The sequence below is a fragment of the Dicentrarchus labrax genome, unplaced genomic scaffold (genome assembly GCF_905237075.1).
Source record: "Dicentrarchus labrax unplaced genomic scaffold, dlabrax2021, whole genome shotgun sequence".
In the NCBI taxonomy this organism is placed as follows: Eukaryota; Metazoa; Chordata; class Actinopteri; family Moronidae; genus Dicentrarchus; species Dicentrarchus labrax.
Window position 1 is genome coordinate 2274001 of NW_026136703.1, and position 6000 is coordinate 2280000.

Genomic DNA, 6000 nt, shown 5'->3' on the forward strand with positions numbered 1-6000 from the left:
AGAACTTTATATATCCTATGGATACAATGACTTTTTACAGACAACATAGCGGTGGACATTCAAGGTTTGTTCAAGGAAGAAGCTGCTTTCACTCCACGAGCCGGCATTTTCCACCCCATACCTGAGGAGCTGAGGAGGAGGCACCGAGGCTGCAGAGTCGGAGCGAAGGTGAAGGCTAGGCTAGCTGCTAAGCGGTGGAAGTACAAGCCCTTGGTTCTGTCGATAGTAATAGGGAATGTGAACTGTCTGACCAACAAGATGGACGAGCTGGCTGCCCTTGTTAGGACGGACAGGACTTTCAGGGAGTGCAGTTTACTTTGCCTCTCTGACACAAACCAGCTAAACCAGTTTTTTAACAGGTTTGATACTCCAGCTCCCACAACCAGCGACGGCCCACATCACACCCCCACCATGTCCATCACCTCCCCAAACGCCACCACCATGTCCATCACCACCTCAGACTGCAGACCACCCCCACCCTCCACACCCATGGACAGTTCAACCCCCCTGAGTTGAACTGAGGAGGCTTCGTCCAAGGAAACCAGCGGGCCCAGAATGTGTCCAAGGATGCTTAAAGCCTGTTCTGCTGAACTGGGGCAGCCACTCCAGCATGTCTTCAACCTGAGCCTGCAGCTGGGGAGGGTCCCAGTGCTCTGGAAGACTTCATGTCTCATCCCAGTTCCTAAGAAAAAACACCCCGGGGAGCCGAGTGACTTCAGACCAGTAGCACTGACATCACACATTATGAAGACCTTTGAATGGCTGCTGCTCCATGTCCTCAGTCCCCAGGTCCACCACGCACAAGATCCACTGCAGTTTGATACCAGGAGAAGGTGGGCGTGGAGGATGCCATCCTCTATCTGCTCCATAGCGCCTACTCTCATCTGGGCAAGGAGAGCGGCGATGTGAGAATCGCGTTTTTTGACATCTCCAGCGCCTTCAACACCATCCGGCCACTCCTGCTGAGAGACAAGCTGATAGAGTGAGGGTGGACCCACTCCTGGTGACATGGAATACGGACTACCTCACGGAGAGACCACAGTACGTCAGACCAAAGGGCTGCACGTCAGACACTGTGGTCAGCAGCACCAGAGCACCACAGGGGACCGTGCTCTCTCCCATCCTCTTCACCTAGTACACATCTGACTACCAGTATAACTCTGGGCTCTGCCACATACAGAAGGATGGATGTGAGGGGAAGTACAGGAGCCTGGTTGAGGACTTCTTTTGGTGGTGTAGGTCCAACCATCTGCAAGCTGAACACCTCCGAGACCAAGGAGATGGTGGTGGACTTCAGAAGGAAGAAACCACATCTCCAACCCATGTCCATCGAGGGGGTCGATGTGGAGGTGGTCAGGACATATAAATATCTGGGGCTGCAGCTGGATGACAAGCTGGATTGGACAGCAAATATGGATACTTTACACAGGAAAGGGCAGAGCCGTCTGTACTTCCTGAGAAGGCTGGGGTCCTTCAACATCTGCAAAAAAAACGTCTGTGGTGGCCAGCGTCCTCTTTTATGCTGTAGTTTGCTGGGGAGGAAGCAGCAAGAAGAGAGACGCCGGTCAACTGGACAGACTGGTGAGGAGAGCTGGCTCAGTGGTGGGCACAGAGCTAGACTCTCTGGTGACAGTGGCAGAGAAGGGGACCCTGGACAAACTGCTGTCCATAGTGGACAACGCTCACCATCCTCTGCACAACACCTCCAATCCAGCTCCACCAACAGACTGAAAAACTCTTTCGTCCCCCTGGCCATCAGACTGTACAACAGCTCTTAGTCAAGGCAGGGCGGACAATAGACAATAGACAATGGACAATTTCTACCTTCATTTGCACATCCATTTGCACTCCACTCCATTGCACTGCTTACTGTTTGCACTGTTTTACTGTAGCTACTGTGTTTTAAGTTAATTTTATTTAAATTTTATTTTAATGTATGTTCAATGTATGTTCAATGTATGTTTAATGTATGTAATGTATGTCTTGTATGCTACTGGATACTTGAATTTCCTTCGGGATAAATCTATCTATCTATCTATCTATCTATCTATCTATCTATCTATCTATCTATCTATCTATCTATCTATCTATCTATCTATCTATCTATCTATCTATCTATCTATCTATCTATCTATCTATCTATCTATCTATCTATCTATCTATCTATCTATCTATCCCACCCACTGACAGGTGCCATGATAACCAGATAATCAGTGTTATTCACTTCACCTGTCAGTGCTCATAATGTTATGGCTGATCAGTGTAAGGTCCCCTTTAAGGTTGACCAAAAGTAAGTACAAAATTTAAAAAGTCATAGGGATTACATGCTCTACATTGCCATACCATACACCATAGTGGTTTGGAACCGTTTTCGTATTTTGACCCATTTGAAATGATAGGTGTCGACCTGTGACACTTCTTTAAAGCTTATGCCCTTTGATGGACATGTTGTCAGCAGTTCAACCAAACAGTGACTCCTTGTTCTCAGATTGTTTCATTGGAAGGATTTTTATTATTTTATTGTATTTGACAAGAAATTGCAAACACAGGAGAAAAGTCAGAAAGAATCTTCTGGGGTTTTTTAAAAAAAAATCTGGTGGCCTGTCAGATTTATCTTGTGACCCCTGTGGGTGTCTTCACCCCCAGGTTGGGAAAGACTATCTTAGACTAAAACATACAGGCCTTGGTCTGTAGTAATGACAATTTTCTTTGTGGCCATATTCCAACATTTCCCTTTTGGTCCAGTTAAACACTTCAAATCCCCCCCTTTGATCTCAGGAGTGCACCCGATGTGTGATCCTGGGATCAAGAGCATATAGTCCATAGCTGAAAGAGTTCATTTGTCAGTTCATTCAAGTTAAGTTACAACTGGGCAGTTCATTGATAACTACCTATCTTGGCTAAGCAAGGACAGTAAACAAGTTACAAAACAAAACCATATAAACATGACAAGAACATTACTATGGCTAACATACATAACCAGTGTTTCTCAGTGACTCTCTGGTTAATGAGATGAAATGAAATATGAAATATATATAATAAATATATATAATAATATTCAATTCAATTCAATTCAATTTTATTTGTATAGCGCCAATTCATAACAGAAGTTATCTCAGGACACTTTCCAAATAGAGCAGGTCTAGACCGAAGTCCTTAAACATTATTTACAGAGACCCAACAGTACCACCATGAGCAAGCACTTGGCGACAAGGGCAAGGAAAAACTGCCTGTTAAAAGGCAGAAACCTAGGACAGATCCTTCGGCTCTAGGTGGGTGGTCGTCTGTCTCAACCAGTTGGGGTGAGAGAGAGAGAGAGAGAGAGAGAGAGAGAGAGAGAGAGAAACAGACAGACAGGTGCACAGCAACAACAGTATTGGCAATGGCAATCTAGCAGGACCATGGCAGGAGGCTCCACCAGGAACCTGTGAGACGAGAAAGCACAAGAACTCCAGGGAAGAAGTGAAGTTAGTAACATGCATTAATGGAACATGAATGAGTGCAGAAAGAGAGAGGAAGAGAGGAGCTCAGTGCACCATGGGAAATCCCCCAATAGTCTAGGCCTATAGCAGCATAACTAAGGGATGGTTCAGGACTCACCTGATCCAGCCCTAACTATAAGCTTTATCAAAGAGGACTGTCTTAAGCCTACTCTTGAATGTGGTGAGGGTGTCTGCCTCCCGAACCACAACTGGAAGCTGGTTCCACAGGAGAGGAGCTTGGTAACTGAAGGCTCTGGCTCCTGCTCTACTTTTAGAGACTATAGGAACCACAAGTAGCCCAGCATTCAGAGAACGTAGTGTTCTAGAGGGGTAATAGGGTACTGTGAGCTCTTTAAGATATGAAGGGGCCTGACCATGAAGAGCTTTATAGGTGAGGAGGAGAATTTTAAATTCTATTCTAAAATGTACAGGGAGCCAGTGCAGAGAAGCTAGTACAGAAGAGATGTGATCTCTTTTTCTAGTTCCTGTCAGTACTCGTGCTGCAGCGTTTTGAATTAATTGGAGCATTTTAATGGATTTATTTGATGCAACCTGATAATAAAGAGTTGCAGTAATCCAGCCTTGAAGTAACAAATGCATGGATTAGTTTTTCTGCATCTGTCTGTGATAGGATGTGTCTAATTTTTGTAATATTACGTAAATGAAAGAAGGCAGTCCTAGAGGTCTGCTTCATGTGGGAATTAAATGACAAATCTTGATCAAAGATAACTCCAAGATTCCTGACAGTGGTGCTAGAGGCCAAGGTAAAGCCATCTAGAGTAACTATATCTTTAGACAGTGGGTCACTAAGATTTTTGGGGCCAAGTACAATAATTTCATTTTTTTCTGAGTTTAACATCAGGAAATTGCAGCTCATCCAGGATTTTATGTCCTTAAGACATGTTTGTAATTTAGATAATTGATTAATTTCATCGGGCTTGATTGATAGATATAACTGCGTATCATCTGCATAGCAATGAAAGTTAATGGAGTGATTCCCAATAATGTTGCCTAAAGGGAGCATATATAAAGTAAATAGTATTGGTCCAAGTACAGAACCTTGTGGAACTCCATGACTAACTGTAGTATTTATTGAAGATTCATCATTAACATGTACAAACTGCGAATGATCTGATAAATATGACTTAAACCAGCTCAGTGCGGTTCCTTTAATGCCAATTTGATGCTCAAGTCTCTGTAAAAGAATATTATGGTCAATGGTGTCAAATGCAGCACTAAGATCTAATAATACAAGTACAGAGACAAGTCCATTATCAGAAGCAATCAAAAGGTCATTATTAACTTTAACCAGAGCTGTCTCTGTGCTGTGATGAACTCTAAATCCTGACTGAAAATCCTCAAATAAACTATTGTTATGTAGAAAGTCACACAACTCTTTTGTGACTACTTTCTCCAGAATCTTAGAGAGGAAGGGGAGGTTAGAGATCGGTCTATAGTTGGCTAAAACCCCTGGGTCAAGAGTGGGCTTTTTAAGAAGGGGTTTAATTACAGCTACTTTAAAGGACTGTGGTACATATCCTGATAATAAAGAAAGATTAATCATATCCAGTAAAGAAGTGCCAATTAAGGGTACGACTTCTTTAAGCAGCCTAGTTGGAATTGGGTCCAACAGATAGGTTGATGTCTTCGGTGTAGAAATTATTGAAGTTAACTTATGAAGATCGATAGCAGAAAAACAGTCTTAATATATATCTGAGTTTACATTAGTTAAAGTTCCTTAAGAGAGCCACTGATAACTGTTGATGGCAGTGGGTGATTAATTTTCTCTCTAATAGTAATAATTTTATTATAAAAGAAGCTCATGAAGTCATTGCTACTTAAGTTTATGGGGATATGTGGCTCAATAGAGCTGTGGCTCTCTGTCAGCCTGGGTACAGTGCTGAAGAGGAACCTAGGGTTATTCTTATTTTCTTCTATTAGTGCTGAATAATAGGCTCCTCTGGCATTACGGAGGGTCTTTCTATAGGTTTTAAGATTATCTTGCCAAATTGAGCGATATTCTGATAATTTGGAAGAGTGCCATTTCCTTTCAGATTTCCTAGCTTTTTGCTTTAATTGACGGGTTTGGTGGTTATACCACAGTGCTAGTCTCTTATGTTTTAATAATTTCCTTTATATAGGAGCGATAGAATCTAATGTTCTTTTGTGAGCCTGGCCTATCAAAAAGATTATAAATTTTGGGGGGAAAAGTTATTATAGGCTCTTTTAAATTCAAAAATGGAAAATAAAATAAAAAAAAAAGAACCTCTCCTCTTTATTTTTTCCCCCCCCCAAAAAAAAAACTTCTTCAGGAAGTGTTTTTTTTTTTAAAAATAAAAAAAAAAAAATAAATAATAAATTAATTAAAAAAAAAAAAATTTTTGGGGGGAATAAAAAAATAAAAAAAATATAATATAATTAAAAAAAAAAAAAAAAAAAATAAAAAAAAAAAAAAATTTTTTTTTATATTTTCACACAAAAAAAAAAAAAAAATATAAAAAAAAAAAATAAATAAAAA

The 6000-nt window shown here is 41.3% G+C and overlaps 2 long non-coding RNA genes across 2 annotated transcripts in view; one reads left to right on the forward strand and one right to left on the reverse strand.

Moving 5' to 3' along the window:
* The window catches only part of LOC127354537 (uncharacterized), a 520620-nt gene that overhangs the window by 401610 nt on the left and 113010 nt on the right, over window positions 1-6000 (forward strand). The gene's annotated exons all lie outside the window — the stretch shown is intronic.
* LOC127354563 (uncharacterized) overlaps window positions 3063-6000 on the reverse strand; it is a 92638-nt gene continuing 89700 nt past the window's right edge. Inside the window, exon 2 of the long non-coding RNA XR_007881583.1 lies at window positions 3063-3425. This is a non-coding gene — a long non-coding RNA (uncharacterized LOC127354563). The remainder of the gene's footprint in view (window positions 3426-6000) is intronic.